Genomic DNA, 16,848 nt, shown 5'->3' with positions numbered 1-16,848 from the left:
CATGCTAGCTGCAAGTTTCAGCTTCATTGTTCCTGTGATTTCCTTAGAGAAGACGGACAACCAGCCTGTGACATAAGCTCATCGACTTTCAGACAGGTGATCTAAGAATGGGAGAACAAAAACAATAATAAGCCAAATACATCATCATGCCTTCCTGGTCATGGCGTGCATCAGTCGTAGCTGCGGGAGCTTTACATAACGCAGTTTATGAATACATTGTCGGGGATTTCAGTGAAGGATCCGGGTATGCATATGTCGTTACCCAACAGACACAAACCAGGACATGTGTGTGGCCTGGCGTGGTGTGGCGTGTTAACAATATTCAAACCATATCATGGCTGCAAATCGTGGTTAAACAGTCAGGAATCCCCACATGGGTTTGTGTAAAAGCTGAAATCAGTGATTGAGAATGACTGTGATATAATGTTACTCAATTCCAAAAGTAACGCACTCCCTAAAGTATGAAATGTTCGAAAACTCAAAGATATATATATTACAAATCGTTTTCGAACATTTCATACTTTTTGGAGTGTTTTTTCCCTTTGGAAATGGGTATAAATTACATGCATCAAATAAGAAATACACGTGTTTGTATGTTTTAACAGTACGTGCCACAATACATGATGGCCACAACCATTCATTCAAGGAACAGGGCTCCAACTGTAGTGAGTACAAATGAGAGTACTCATGCTAGAATGCTTTGTTTTTACCGTAGTCATTGCTGGTATAAGGCTAGGGGGAACACATACAGATACTATTGCGGTCTGTAAATAATCGAGTGTGGACCAGACAATCCAGTGATTGACATCATACGCATCGATCAGCGAGCCTGCCTTGGTTGGTGTATGTCATCGTATCCCAATTGCGTAGATCGATGCTGGGTAGCGGGCCTGTTCATGGTTTTATTTTTCCATAAAGTTGCACCACTTTGCATTTAACACCCGTGGGGAATCGGGGTAAGAATAAGGGTCCTCATCAACCTGTTGGTCTCAGAGGAGACTAAATGGATCGGGATCATGCTCAGTGAATTGGTTGATTGAATGTTAATTGCGTAGACAGGTGTCCATGTGAATCACTGGATTGTGTTGTTTCGACTCGATTATTTACAGACCGCCGCCTCATTGATGGAACAAGGAGGAGTGCGGCGTTAAACAGAACAGAACACTAATTTTAGCCATATCTTGGTATTCTATCGTATCATGATTTCCAAATTTGTAAATATTCGAAAGACAACGGGCTGTCATAAGAACGTCCGATTAAGTCTCCTACCTCATTCTTTGACCAGCGGTATCTTTATTCCTCGATATTTGCAATACGTCTTTATGTCACGATGCTTTACAACAAATACCTTATGAAACCGGCATACTGTTATTAATCCCTTGCAATGCTAGACGTACTAATTGTGATTCCAGTCCGTTATATGGTTGATGGCTACAGCTGCTGTGGTACTTTGTCATAAGACACATTGCATGCTTCTGGCACGGGGAGTACACAGGGAGTGAGTGGGTATGGTTTTACGCCGTCTTATGCTGGGGAATCGAACCCGGGAGAGAGAGAGAGAGAGAGAGAGAGAGAGAGAGAGAGAGAGAGAGAGAGAGAGAGAGAGAGAGCTATATTTCAGCATGATATCAGAGTTAGACAATTTCAGCGCCAATGAGAAAGTTATTGCGCTTTTTAAAAACAAGAAATATAAATTTAGCTAAACAATTAATGGGGTTTTAGATGTCCAGAGTGTTACAAATTCATCACAAGTTACATTTGTGTAAAAGTAATAAGGTAAAGCATTACGTCTCAAACTATCATAGCATGGACATTGTAAACAAATATGATATTCAGATTCCACTTCAGGTCTTGCACAAAATGGACATAGTCTCTTAGCTCTTGGTATAATGTACTTCCATTTTCAATTAGCAAAGTATGACCAGAACATCTAAATTTACTCAAAGCAATACGATAGGCACTTATTGAAATACAATCTGGATAATTTTCAAATACATTATATTGCATAATACAAGAATAAAAAGACAGTTTTGAGTACGTTCGTAGACTACTAGACCACTGTTGGTTATCTATATCAATACATCTAATTGTAAAGTTATCAATAAATCCAATATGATTTACTCCCTGACTATCCCAAACATGGCCAAAACCATATGAATAAAGAAGTTGTTTTACTTTTAGTGCCCAGCAATTTATTCCTTATTCTGCCAGGTTGTATTGATATGAATGAGCATGGTTAAGGATTATATTAGTTTTTTGAGAAACAAGTCGGAGGCAATATTTGACAATATACTATATGCTCGAGTGGTCAGATGTGCTCGGATCTGAGCAGAGATTGTGGAGTTTCAAGTTACAAAATAACATTCCATTAACAGACTCTGTGCTGGTCCTTATGCAGAGGGGCCCCGGGGTGGTGTATCTTAAGACCGATAACGGAGATCATATTATCAAGCAAAAAACACTGTGTAACAAAGTAAATACGAACATGTTAATTGACTTTAAGTGAATAACGTCCAAGCACACCACGAGAACTATATTAGGGACAAATCTCCCATATTGTAAAATATTCTTACAGAATCTATCATGTACATTAATAACACCTTGAGGCGGATGAAAGCCCCATACCTCTGAGCAGTAGAGAAGAACAGGTAGTATTTTGACATCAACTATCAGTAAAAGTAAATTATAATGAAGTTTCATAAAAATCCTTTGAGCTGACTTTTAAAGCGAACGGATATTTCGTCGCTTGTAGTGCAAGTGTCTTCTGTGTAAAGTACTAACTACCGGATGATGAAGGATGAACACCTAAATATTTATAAGTAGGAACAATTTCTATAATGTCGGTGCCAAACCGAAACATTTCATATCTTCGAAGACGACCTCTACGTCTAACGACAATAACTTTACTTTTGCTGAAATTAATAGACAATTTCCATTTATGACAATAAATCTTCATTTTGTCGAGGCGTCTTTGCAAACCCATGACTGTACTGTCGAATAGGACCATATCATTTGCAAACATTAGAATAAAAAGTTCAATCATTCCTAATTGGATATTACGATGCCCGACTGAATTAAGAAAATCAACAATATCATTCACAAAGAATGAAAACAGAAAGGGAGATAACTCACATCCCTGTCGTACACCTGACTGGCAATACAAAAAGTCTGTATAGCCGACATTAACGCCAGCAATATTCCATCTAAATAATCGAGTCTGAACCAGGCACTCCAGTGATTGATATCATGAGCAGTGATCCACGCAATTTGGATACGATGACGTGCATCAACCAAGTCAGCGAGCCTGACCACTCGATCCCTTTTGTCACCTCTTACCACAAGTATAGGTTGCGGGAGACGTATTCTACCCCGGATCTTCACGGGTAACAAACTTCAGTACTTGCACAGTGAGTTATGTTGATCTTAGAAGATGTATGCTATATTGTTGGTTTATTTAATGTGTTTTATCGTCTGTAAATGTTATGTGATTGTGAAAACGTGTTATGATTAAGAGTTTGTCATAACTGCGTTCTGGGTTAACTGAACCCTACTACAGTTACCTATTGTCGTTCCGTGTCGTCATAGGCAATGGAAGCCATGAGTTAGCAACTCGCTTGGTCAGAATCGGGTCATCTCAGTCAAGGAGTGAATGGTCTATCGACTCTAACTCTGAGCTATCTCCATCAACTTTCATGTACCGGCCCTTGCACTCACTAGGAGTAAACACAACACATAGGTTATACTCACATACTTTTAATAACGCTCCAGTCCATCTTCAAATACAACTACACACAAGCTAGACTCGCCATAGACTGGACAAACAGAGGGTTATCGATCTGCCTCAGTCACTGCCAAAACCGCGCACTACTACTCGTGTCTTTAGTATTTTTAAAGGGATCGTGTTCTAACCTTTCTTTGTCACATGTAACAATGCCTCAGTTTGATTCGTTAAAAGTTAGATCTGACCATGAACTCATGTATTTCGTTATCGGAAAAATACCGAAGCCTTCGTGCCAGATTGAGCATCTCTCTATTGATTTTGTAACTCACTTTCTGATTTTACAAATGAAAAGTATCTTACCTCATTCATGATTCATTAACTCATCGACGATAATGTGGAAACAATCCACTTATGACTATTCATTTATTCGGAAACATTCTGATGATAAATGTGAAATGTCATTTTTCTATTAATTCTTTCGTAGCTAATAGTTCTCTCTCCGAATTTTATGTATAATACAACTACATCACTGTAGCTATGAACGGTTTGGTTTGTTACAATTTTGTTACCATTTTCTAATGTTTTTGAGACGCATTTTAACCTTATAACAATGACCTGCGTGTCTTAGTGATTTCTCTCACAGGGTTGTATAACTGAACTGCGTCGGCACTAAACCCGACTCACTCACTCATTATATCAGAGTGCGGTGGTGAGGTGAAGTTGGTTTGACATCCAGATTATTGCACTTGTATAACGATTAGCTTGCACGTTTATTGTTTGTTTGTTTACTTGTTGTTCAAAGCCGCAGCTTGCACGCGTGGAAGTGTGCGTGTCTGCTTGTACTAGTCCGGACTAATGCCGGTTTTATAGGCTAGCCCAATGAGATACAATGCGGCAGTTTAACATGAATACCCCACTCAGACACTGTATAATGACTCTGAGCCGACCAGTCCTTGTTTTAGCCTCTCAATGCCGAGCGCCAGGCAGGGTAACAACAAGTACCATCTGTTAATGTTGTTTGGTTTTACGCGACCAGGGATTGAACCACCGACCTTCCGCTCTCGGTACCAATCCTCCCCCCCCCCCCCCCCCCCCCCAAGTGCTTTACCCTTTTTTCGGGATCCTCTTTGGAAGTCGGTAACTCTAATATCAAACGTTCACAGTATGCACATGCTTTAAAAATTCCACCTCGATTATCCAGTGTAAAATGTTTTCCACTCGAGAAGGATATTGTTTGTTGTTTTTTAACGCCACACCAGTAATATTCAAACTATATAAACTGAAGTACAAAAGAAAGTACACACCCCACTATTCTGACAGTAAAAGAAGACAGGGCAAACTTTATTGTGATTGTAATGTTTAATGTCATTGTTGAGTCATTTTCAAACATGTTTAGAATGGATTTAAAGATTTGTGGCCACATAAAACTTTTCAGTTGACAATAACGTCCATAGGCGGTCACTCATCAAAAATCACACTTGTAGAAATGATGACAGTCCCAGGTATGAAGGCCATGCGAGTGGTCTCAGTACCTCGTATGACCCCCATTTGAGTTAATGCAAGCCAGGACACGCCTTCTCATGGAAAAGGTCAACCGTCGGATGACGTCATTAGGGATACGCTGCCACTCTTCTCGCAGAGCCTGTTCCAGCTGTGGTATGGTGGTTGGTGGCTGTGCACGTCGTCGTAACTGTCTACCGAGATGGTCCCACAGGTGTTCAATGGGTGACAAGTCCGGAGAGCGTGACGGCCAAGGCAAAAGCTGAATGTTCTGACGGTTCAGGAAGTCCATAGTGAGTCTAGCGGTGTGTGGTGTGGCGTTATCTTGCTGAAAAAGAAACCCCTGCCTTTGCCCCTGCATGAAGGGGATCACCACCGGCTGTAGCACTTGGTCCCTGTACCTCTGGGCTGTCAGGGTCTGGTGGAGTAGAGGTTAAATCGACTTTCATCGGTAAAGAGGACTCGTGACCAGTCACGACGTTGCCAGCGTCTGACTCTTCTTGCCCAGCGAAGACGGCTGATACGGTGTTGAGCGGTCAAGGTCATCCCACGGAATGGTCGATAAGCCCGGATACCGGCAGCTCGTAGTCGTCTCATGATTGTGTTCCTGCTGATGTGGTGACCTAACGCTGTCGACGCTGTTGATACCATGGTGAGGAACCTGTTGCGCAGGTGTAATGTGCGTATGTACCGGTCTTCTGCAGGGGTCGTCACTCTCGGTCTTCCTCTTCTTGGGCGGTCGGATGTCTGGCCAGTCTGGTTGACACGACGAAGGAGTCTGATAATGGTTTGCCTGGTGCAGCCAAGGGTCCTTGCGATGTGACTGTTCGACGCCCCCACTTGGGACATTCCCACGGCTCTCTCTCGCTCCGCTGCTGTTAAACGTGGCATTTGTCTTGTGTTTTTTTCGTTGAATGTGTAATGAACGATAGAATCCACTGCCTTTTATACTGTTTCTACGCACATTGCACGTGCAAATGGAGAAAATTGCCATTTTCACAATGTGTGCTTTTGTTGCCTATCATAATGTCAAGGTTACGTTTCTGCGATATGCTCTCAATGGTTTTGTTCATTACATTACGATAGCGCCAAAAATGTAACAACTTTTTCAACCATATGCGTAATATATGATATTTTAGGGGTGTGTACTTTCTTTTGTACTTCAGTTTATATATGACGGCGGTCTGTAAATAATCGAGTCTGGACCAGATGCCTTAACTGACTTGATGATTCGCAGAGATAAATCTTTATTATACTACAGTGTTAAAGAGTCGGTCCTGCGTTACTGAAATGTTTATGGCCCAATTTCAAAGTCACCGGCATTTGGCAAGAGCCCAGGTAGCTATTTCGAAGACTGTTTTTGAGGAATGTTATTATAGGGCATGATGTTCCATCAATGTTTCCGAAGATGAACTTCAGTTATGTTTGTTTGTTTGTTGTTTAGCGCCGCACTCAGCAATATTCCAGCTATATGACGGTGGTCTGTAAATAATCGAATCTGGACCAGATAATCCCGTGAATGACATCATGAGCATCGATCTACGCATTAATCTCATTAAAATCAGATCTAAGTTCCCGCTGCCGCTAAACAAAGATATGAGGACATCCCATTACGGGTCACGTCAGAACGACCTTTCGCGAACTTTGACCGACCATTGAAACGACGAATAAGAAGTCGACATCAGCCAATTAGAAAGCAGCTTTCTCGAGCTTTACGGCACTCAACCAGGCTGTGTCTATTCGCACGATATCGTGTACATAGAGAGTACATATTCCACAATGTACACGATATCGTGTAAATAACAGACAATTTATCACAATATGCACGATATCGTGTAAATAACAGAAAAAATTATCACAATATGCACGACATCATGTAAATAACAGAACTTTAACAACAATATGCTGATATATCGTGTAAATAATGAAACATTTACCATAATATGCACGATATCGTGGGAATAACAGCACACGATACTCACACGTTATGGCATCACGGGTTATATTATTCGATCTATCAGCAGCGATTACGAACATTATATCAACGGTTTATAGCTTATATATAGAACTTAGATCTGATTTTAATAAGAATGTGTCACATTCTTTATAAGGTAAATTGGGGCGGTTGGGTAGCCTAGCGGTTAAAGCTTTCGCTCGTCACCCCGAAGACCCGGTTCGATTCCCGACATGGGCACAATGTGTGAAGCTCATTTCTGGTGTCCCCCGCCTTGATATTACTGGAATATTGCTAAAAGCGGCGTAAAACCATACTCACTCACTTATAAGGTAAATTGGAACCATAATGTTTCATTCCACAATTATTATTTTCATCTCTGGTTCTGGGGCTGATGTATAGCCCTTGCTTTACGTTTGGAAATGCGAAAGGCTGCACAATGACGCATTGATGGAGCACTTTCAGAAATTTCTAATGTATGTGGGTGACCTCATGATGGAACTCAACAGTGGGGCCTTAAATGTACGAGGGGAGGGGGTGGGATTAATTTACTAAATGTACCTACGTGTCCAAGTACCACAACTTCTACAAGCAGGTCGAAGGTAGTGAGGGAAAGAAGGGTGGTCGATCATACACTGCAAACACCGGACTTCAGATCAGCTGGCCACTTTGGATGTGTGGGCTTCTGTTTTCTCTACATGAGTGCACATGTACCTCCCATGTCAACATCAGGCATGCTAAAAGCTGAAAACAGTGCTGAGACAATATTAAGTCTCAAATCACGTGGGACATAACACCCAGGAGACAGCTGTTGGGGAAAAAGATAATTATATTTTTTTTAGAAATATGAAAGATAACTTGGATAATCGATAGACAAAAAAGGCCCCTAGCAGGAAGACTTGATGGAATGCTATATTGCTTACACTAAATACATGTAGGAGGGTTTGTGATATGTTCTGCTGTCGGCAGTGTACACGCTCCAAACTCGTGATACCAGTATCACGTAACTTGGCCGGCGGGTGACTAACACGGCCACACAAATTGTGGCAGTGGTGACTTTATCCTAATTAGTTGTCAAATTCATCAGTTTTAACAAATTTAGAAGTCACCGTGACTTGGACAATCTACCAGGAGGGGGCTCTCCTCTTGTCGACCACAATACAGGGAACGTTCATATTCATATTGTGAGAATAGGACACATGGAAACTCGTAACAGTATGCATCAAATGTTTACATATGTTCTGGCATCTAAGGCCTTCATACCAAAGACGGTAGCCTGATGGGTGTTAAGGAACTTCATTTAACTTGCATGTTGACATGAAAACCAAGTTGCACCAGTACAATAAAATTGTACTCTTGTCCCATACATTTATCAAAGATGAAACATTGATGAATAAACTGAATCAGTACATGTCAGATGTCTGATAACATATTATATTTACATAAGTAAATTTACGGAATAGGATGTGCACGTAACCTTGAAGTCCCCACAGTTTGAGGATGTCAAGCCCAGGAAATAACACAGGGAGTAGTGATGTAGTAGGGTACATACAGCTAGAGGTATAGGTGTTCAAAGATAGTTGTTGAGTGGAAAAGTAAGGGATAGTCAGACACAAATTTGATTTTTTTAACATGCTATTGGTTCAAGCTTTAAGCCCTTTTGGATGTCTTAACAATACAATTTTTAGTCAATCCGTGAAATAAATGGACATATTTTTGTTAATTTGTAAAATGACTGAAATATGTAGACATTAATTAAATTGCCTGAGTGAATCACACAAAATGCAAATATCATAATTACAACCGACCGAAGTTATAGGATTTTTTTTATCTTGTTTGAGGAATGTATCCGTGAATATCTTCATGAAGGAACAAATTCCCATACATCTGCAGCTTTACAAACAAACTTGTTCAATGTCCCACGTCTTTGTAACCATCTTACATGTCTAATATTGTAAAATATATATAGCGTTACTGGACACTATAACACGTTTTCGTATTTCAACTGACCGCGTAAGTTTCAGGTATTTCACAAAGGTGTCAAGTCTCATTGGTCAGCTGAGATAGCACACGTGACAACTATGTTCATGATGTCTACGGTTCTTGAAAATATAACAATGAGCAATCAATCAACGTATTATCGGTTAATCCTTTGGACAAAGTATGTTGTTTTTATATAGACACTTCATGCCCAGATATGGCATCCTTCTGATTTAGTAAACCTACACATGTAAACACTTTATTTTGACAAATCCGCTGTGCAAGATAACTGTGATTAATCAATCAACATATTTTCCGTTATAATCCTTCGATGGGTGTTTTTTTTATAATTCAGCTGATCATTCCTCTCTTGCTTGGCTGTACCCGGCGTGCATATTATTACATAACATACACCCCAGTTCAAACTTGGATTTAGACTGCATTATTACCCCAGACACAAGAAATGCCAAATGGGAACCTATCAGGTAATCCGAGTGGTGTTACCAATAATTATACCTGCAATAAATTGAGCATCAAATGAATGATGACAAATACACAGGTGTAGGTTATACCAGGATACATGGATGACAACAAGGGAGTATTATCCACGCATTTCAAAATATAAAAATGCTTTCACTGCAGGAATACTTTTAAACTCATACCATCAAGAGTATTTCCACATAACGACGACATCTGATGAACCTCCACCATTCTTTTTGTAGGTTTGTTTAGGTTGAAGAAATTAATTAATATATGCCCTTTGTACTATCAGAATCTTCATAGGTCACAGGTAACAAATCAGTGTTCAGAAATGCGTATTGATAACGACTAGAAGCCAGAGATAAAGGAATGTAAGAAAATCCCAATTTGAACAATATTACAGATTTATAGGCCTAAAATATATCCCCGCGTGGAGACATGAGTCCAAGTTGGCCTATTGGCCTACCAATAACATGTCCAGGTGTGTCTCCCAAAATAATGTATGTCCATATGGTCTATGAAAAAACCCATCATGAAATATTTGAATGCTTTAAATATGTTGACTTAAATGATAAATATTCACATTTCTAACTCACATGATACCTAGGGCTGGGATTGGTAACTCGAGCACTCGGGTGGGTGGGTCATGAGTAGCACCCGGGTCCCCACAGTACTCATCTACCCGGACCTTTGTTTAGTCAGGTGATATTTTGTTTAATGACAATAACAATCGAACTCCATAGTTACACTACAAGTCGCTAAATGGTCGCATTTCTTTCAGACTATCCACATTCCTTCTGATTTTTATATATTTGCGTAAATATTAAAGCTTCAGTCAACTTCAGTGTATGCATGATCAGATCGTTTTATGCGTGTAGCTAAATAGTTTTTGCAAGGGCTCGGGTAAAACAATTCCCAATTGGACATTTTGAGACCTACTGCTGGTACCTGGGTAGGGTAGAAATATTAGAATCAACAGGCCTGTTTCTATACAAATGGTAAGTGTATACATATTGTTTTTACAATATATAGACCTTGTATATACAGTCATGTATTATAATAATGATCTCAGATCTTGTAGAATGTCATATTGATTTCTCAAATTCAAATTGAATATACTTCTTTGCCAACTCAGTTGTTCATGCAGAAGCTTTAGTCTAAAGAACAACTTGGCCATCATATCTCCTTGATATCGGGCCTATCTAAATGAGAGCCGTTTGTTCTGTTTGTTGATTAAAACATAAACAGTCAAGTGGATAGTGGTCCGATTTTTCACAAGATCCTTTCTACAGGTCCATGTTGTAAGATTTACTCTGTATACATAATTATACGTGTCAGTGATGCTTCAAATTTAGAAAATGTCCCCCACATGTCTACCATGAAACGTTGTAAAGGTTCTACTGACGACTTGAATGTTGTAACCTTGATCGACCAACTTCTTAGCGAGAGTGGTATGACACTCTTTGAAATCTTGTTACTCTATTGTACTCCAAAGTTGCGAAATATAGACACCAAAGGCACCTTCACTTAAAATATTTTTCAGTATGTATAAGGGATTTAAACTAATAATAAAACACTTATGATTTGCATGCCAGTGATTTATTTGCAGCGTTTAGTATATTAAATAAATCTTCTTGATCCGAGTTTGGATGATGACTGTGAAATACCATCAGACACTTTACGCTATTTCAGTATTCTCTTTTTAGAGTCCTTACTAGTTGTTACTAATTTATTCTTCTCTGCACTGAAATACTGGAGAGATAATTTATGGATGTCAACTCCTTCACCAGGTCTCTCCTATGTGTATCACTTCAAACTACCATACAAACTGAGGTGGTACATGTCGGGGGATAGGCAGTGAACAGTGTAAAGGGACATGGCATGACCGATCGAGAGTACCAATGCCAAACGGGATCATATGAGGGAGTATTGACAAGGTTACCATCATGTAATCCAGGGCACTTGTGTCGTTATGTGTACCACGTGTAAAGTGCAATCATCATGCAACCAGCCAGTGAGTGAGTGAGTATGATGGGTGTTACATCGCTTTGAGCAATAGTCCAGCAACATCACGGCGGGGGACACTATAAATTGCTTTAAAATCTACAATTAATTGAACCTTAAGATTTTCTTTTGGCTTCTTACAGTAAATCACATTTCCAACTTGAGAGCAGAATCTGTATCAATGGGTGAATATTCCTAATTTTAAGAGATTTTTTTCGATATTATTACTCACATTACCTTGACCAGAAGTGGGATAATTCCTTTAAAATCTACAATTATTTGAATCTAAAGATTTCCTTTTAGGGGATGATAGTAAATAACATTTCAAACTTGTGAGCGGAATTAGAATGTAAGGAATCTTCCTAGTTTTTACTATATTATTACTCATGTCCCCTGAACCAGAAGTGGGATAACACCTTTTAAATCAACATTTGATAGAATATTTAGATTTCTTCCTGGCTAATGATTGTAAATCACATTTCGAACTTGTGCGCTGAATATGAATGCAATGGGTGAATATTCCTAATTTTTTTCATTTACTATATTATTACTCATATCTCCTTGATTAGAAGTCGGATAATGCCTTTAAAATCTACAATTAATGGAATCTTAATATGTCTTCTTGGCTGATGAAAATAACTACCATTTCAAACTTGTGAACAGAATCTGAATGCAATGGGTGAATATTCCAAATTCTAAGAGATTTTTACTGTATTACTCATATCACGTTGACCAGAAATTATATAGCGCCTTTATAATCTACAATTAATGGAATCCTTTTGGCTGTTGAAAATACAAATTTATAAGCAAATATAGAGGGGTCATAGTCCAAAATTGTTATTGATTATTTGGTTACCATTATATAACGGTAATCAAACCGTGCAGAAGTGGCATAACACCTTTAAAACCTATAAACTGTGAACTATTTATAACTAATTTTAGAGAGGTCATGATTGGTACTTTTATAGCGATTATTATACGAGCATGTGTGTCATACTGATTTTTCGAAATGAGTGTCAGAATTGTTATATTTACCGAGCGAGAGTGAAGGTAATACCTGAAGTCTTTCACGAATCGTAAAAGAGAATATGTACCATGTACAGTCCTTGTATCCACTTAGTACTCTGCCTGGCGATTGTCATTATCTTTTAACGTTGTTTTGACCTTTCGCACTCTAGAGGCGGCGGGTTCGCCTAGTTGTCAAAGGGTTCGCTTGTCGCGCCTAAGGCCCGGGTTCGATTCCCCACATGGTACACAACAGCGCCCGGTATGGATTTATAGGTGTTACAAGGCGGGTTCTCTTAGGCCAACACTTAGAGGGCTCTTGAAGGCCAACACTTACTGCAAGTATCAGAAACAGCAAAGATGAGCATGCAGGGAATATTCCTTTTATCGGATGGCGACCCCGGCTTAGAATCGGTTACCAGTAAATGGCGCGTGTCGGGTAGAGCCTCGGGTAGTCAGGTTTGTTATTTGGTTGATTGAGTGTCATAGTACCTGTTGACGTGGGGCGTTGTTTATGCTTAAACCACTCGTTATCTGACCCTGTCTCGATTACATGTATTTATATTGGGGTACATGACACCACACAATCAATCGAGTCACCAAGCATGCCAGTTTTAATTTTGTTTTAAATATCTCGTTTTGTAGCTGTAGCTGGGAAAAAAATATCTGATCTCGATAAAAAATCCTTAACATCAACCTTGAATATGTTACTTCTCAGCATGTTTCTAAGCTTACATTGCATCTGCAGCCTTCTGAAGTATGTATAATATGTGGAAGAATAATTGAAAACATAAACATATATTGAAGTCAGATTTTCATTATGTTAAATTTTATTTCCAATATTGTTTGTCTGCAACAAAAAGCAATAAGTTTAGTAAACTGTGTCCAACATCTCACCAAGTGGCCGTATGTCTATGGAACCAAACTGCTGTTAAGGCCGTATGTCTATGGAACCAAACTGCTGTTAAGGCCGTATGTCTATGGAACCAAACTGCTGTTAAGGCCGTATGTCTATGGAACCAAACTGCTGTTAAGGCCGTATGTCTATGGAACCAAACTGCTGTTAAGGCCGTATGTCTATGGAACCAAAATGCTGTTGAGGCCGTATGTCTATGGAACCAAACTGCTGTTGAGGCCGTATGTCTATGGAACCAAACTGCTGTTGAGGCCGTATGTCTATGGAACCAAACTGCTGTTAAGGCCGTATGTCTATGGAACCAAACTGCTGTTAAGGCCGTATGTCTATGGAACCAAACTGCTGTTGAGGCCGTATGTCTATGGAACCAAACTGCTGTTAAGGCCGTATGTCTATGGAACCAAACTGCTGTTAAGGCCGTATGTCTATGGAACCAAACTGCTGTTGAGGCCGTATGTCTATGGAACCAAACTGCTGTTGAGGCCGTATGTCTTTGGAACCAAACTGCTGTTAAGGCCGTATGTCTATGGAACCAAACTGCTGTTGAGGCCGTATGTCTATGGAACCAAACTGCTGTTGAGGCCGTATGTCTATGGAACCAAACTGCTGTTGAGGCCGTATGTCTATGGAACCAAACTGCTGTTGAGGCCGTATGTCTATGGAACCAAACTGCTGTTAAGGCCGTATGTCTATGGAACCAAAATGCTGTTGAGGCCGTATGTCTATGGAACCAAACTGCTGTTGAGGCCGTATGTCTATGGAACCAAACTGCTGTTAAGGCCGTATGTCTATGGAACCAAACTGCTGTTAAGGCCGTATGTCTATGGAACCAAACTGCTGTTGAGGCCGTATGTCTATGGAACCAAACTGCTGTTGAGGCCGTATGTCTTTGGAACCAAACTGCTGTTAAGGCCGTATGTCTATGGAACCAAACTGCTGTTGAGGCCGTATGTCTATGGAACCAAACTGCTGTTGAGGCCGTATGTCTATGGAACCAAACTGCTGTTGAGGCCGTATGTCTATGGAACCAAACTGCTGTTGAGGCCGTATGTCTATGGAACCAAACTGCTGTTAAGGCCGTATGTCTATGGAACCAAAATGCTGTTGAGGCCGTATGTCTATGGAACCAAACTGCTGTTGAGGCCGTATGTCTATGGAACCAAACTGCTGTTAAGGCCGTATGTCTATGGAACCAAACTGCTGTTAAGGCCGTATGTCTATGGAACCAAACTGCTGTTAAGGCCGTATGTCTATGGAACCAAACTGCTGTTGAGGCCGTATGTCTATGGAACCAAACTGCTGTTAAGGCCGTATGTCTATGGAACCAAACTGCTGTTAAGGCCGTATGTCTTTGGAACCAAACTGCTGTTAAGGCCGTATGTCTATGGAACCAAACTGCTGTTAAGGCCGTATGTCTATGGAACCAAAATGCTGTTGAGGCCGTATGTCTATGGAACCAAACTGCTGTTGAGGCCGTATGTCTATGGAACCAAACTGCTGTTAAGGCCGTATGTCTATGGAACCAAACTGCTGTTAAGGCCGTATGTCTATGGAACCAAACTGCTGTTAAGGCCGTATGTCTATGGAACCAAACTGCTGTTGAGGCCGTATGTCTATGGAACCAAACTGCTGTTGAGGCCGTATGTCTATGGAACCAAACTGCTGTTGAGGCCGTATGTCTATGGAACCAAACTGCTGTTGAGGCCGTATGTCTATGGAACCAAACTGCTGTTGAGGCCGTATGTCTATGGAACCAAACTGCTGTTGAGGCCGTATGTCTATGGAACCAAACTGCTGTTGAGGCCGTATGTCTATGGAACCAAACTGCTGTTGAGGCCTGATGCTTGTTTGTGAAAGTAACACACTCAAAACGTCGGCAGAAATCCGATGCAGTTCCGTGTTCAAGTGAGATGCAGTCCGCAGTGTGAAGTGTGACGTGGTCGCATAAGCTCCGCCCACTCATGAACAGTGTAGACTTAAGACCATTATAGGTTTAAGGGCACAACAGAGGGTCATTAAGTCATCGATTCTCCAGAAATGACGTCATGTTAGAACAATGTTTTATGGTGAAATAAACCACGCTTCGTTCCTCATGGTTCTTTGCGATTTATCACGTAGCTATCTAATGTACATACACTCTTCCAAATATTTTTTTCAAAAATCGCACAGGTAGTATGTAGTTCACCCTACCTGACTACACAAAATATCCGGTATATAAATTGGATATATGTTATTGGAAAATGTTGGTGGCCTGATATTCGACAAACCGTGCGTCAAAACGCAGCCATTGTCGATTTGCAATGTCTTAAACGGCATAGTTTTCACACTTGTTCAAAAATGTCATGGAGGAAACATTTAATGAGGGGAATGGCAGTCTTCTGTTGCACGCCACTTCAACGCCCACCTCAGCACCATTTGTCGCCTTTGGGACCGATACACACAGTTCTATTCCACTGCAGGAGAACTGGACGACCAAGAGTTACCACCCCTGCACAGGATCGCTACATTCGACTGTTCCACCTACGTCATCGCAAAGCCTCAGCTACGGAGACTGCAGGACGCATCCCTGGTTTAAGGAGGATATCGGACCAGACTGTCAGGAACCATCTTTGCGAGGCTGGAATCCGACCCACAAGGGCAGTTATCGTCCCTGTTTTGCAACAGATCCATCGACAGCAACGCTTGCATTGGTGCCATACCTTACAGCCTTGGAATTTGAGAAACTGGAGACGAGTGTGGTTCAGCGATGAATTACGATTTCTTCTTCACAGGCGAGATGGAAGACAACTTGTTTATCGTCGTCGAAATGAGCGTTTTGCCCCACATTGTGTACGTGAATTCGACGAATTCGGTGGCGGTAGTGTCATGGTGTGGGGGCCATATCCTACACCACAAGTTCTGACTTGGTTTGGGTTAAGGGAAATTTGACAGCAAATCGCTACATAAATCAAATTCTTCAACCTCATATTCTTCCAATCATTGACCGCCAGAGGGAACTGTTTCAACAGGACAACGCCCCACCACACACAGTTCGTGTCACGGTATGCTACCTCCATAATGCCAACGTCAACGGCTTGCGCTGGCCGTCGAGATCACCAGATCTCAACCCAATCGAACACCTATGGGATGGACACGAGCGACATGTACGTCAGCGTCAGAACACGCCGCAGACATTCCCACAACTGGCCAACGCGTTACTAGCAGAATTCCGCAGTTCAGAATTCGTACACTTATCCAGTCAGTGCCGAGGAGATGCAGAGCCGTGATTGCTGCCCGGGGCGGTCACAC

Source organism: Haliotis rufescens, unplaced genomic scaffold (genome assembly GCF_023055435.1).
Source record: "Haliotis rufescens isolate VD_foot unplaced genomic scaffold, xgHalRufe1.0.p SCAF_80, whole genome shotgun sequence".
Taxonomy (NCBI): Eukaryota; Metazoa; Mollusca; class Gastropoda; order Lepetellida; family Haliotidae; genus Haliotis; species Haliotis rufescens.
The sequence above is the reverse complement of the archived record's forward strand: the minus strand, read 5'-3'. Positions refer to the sequence as shown.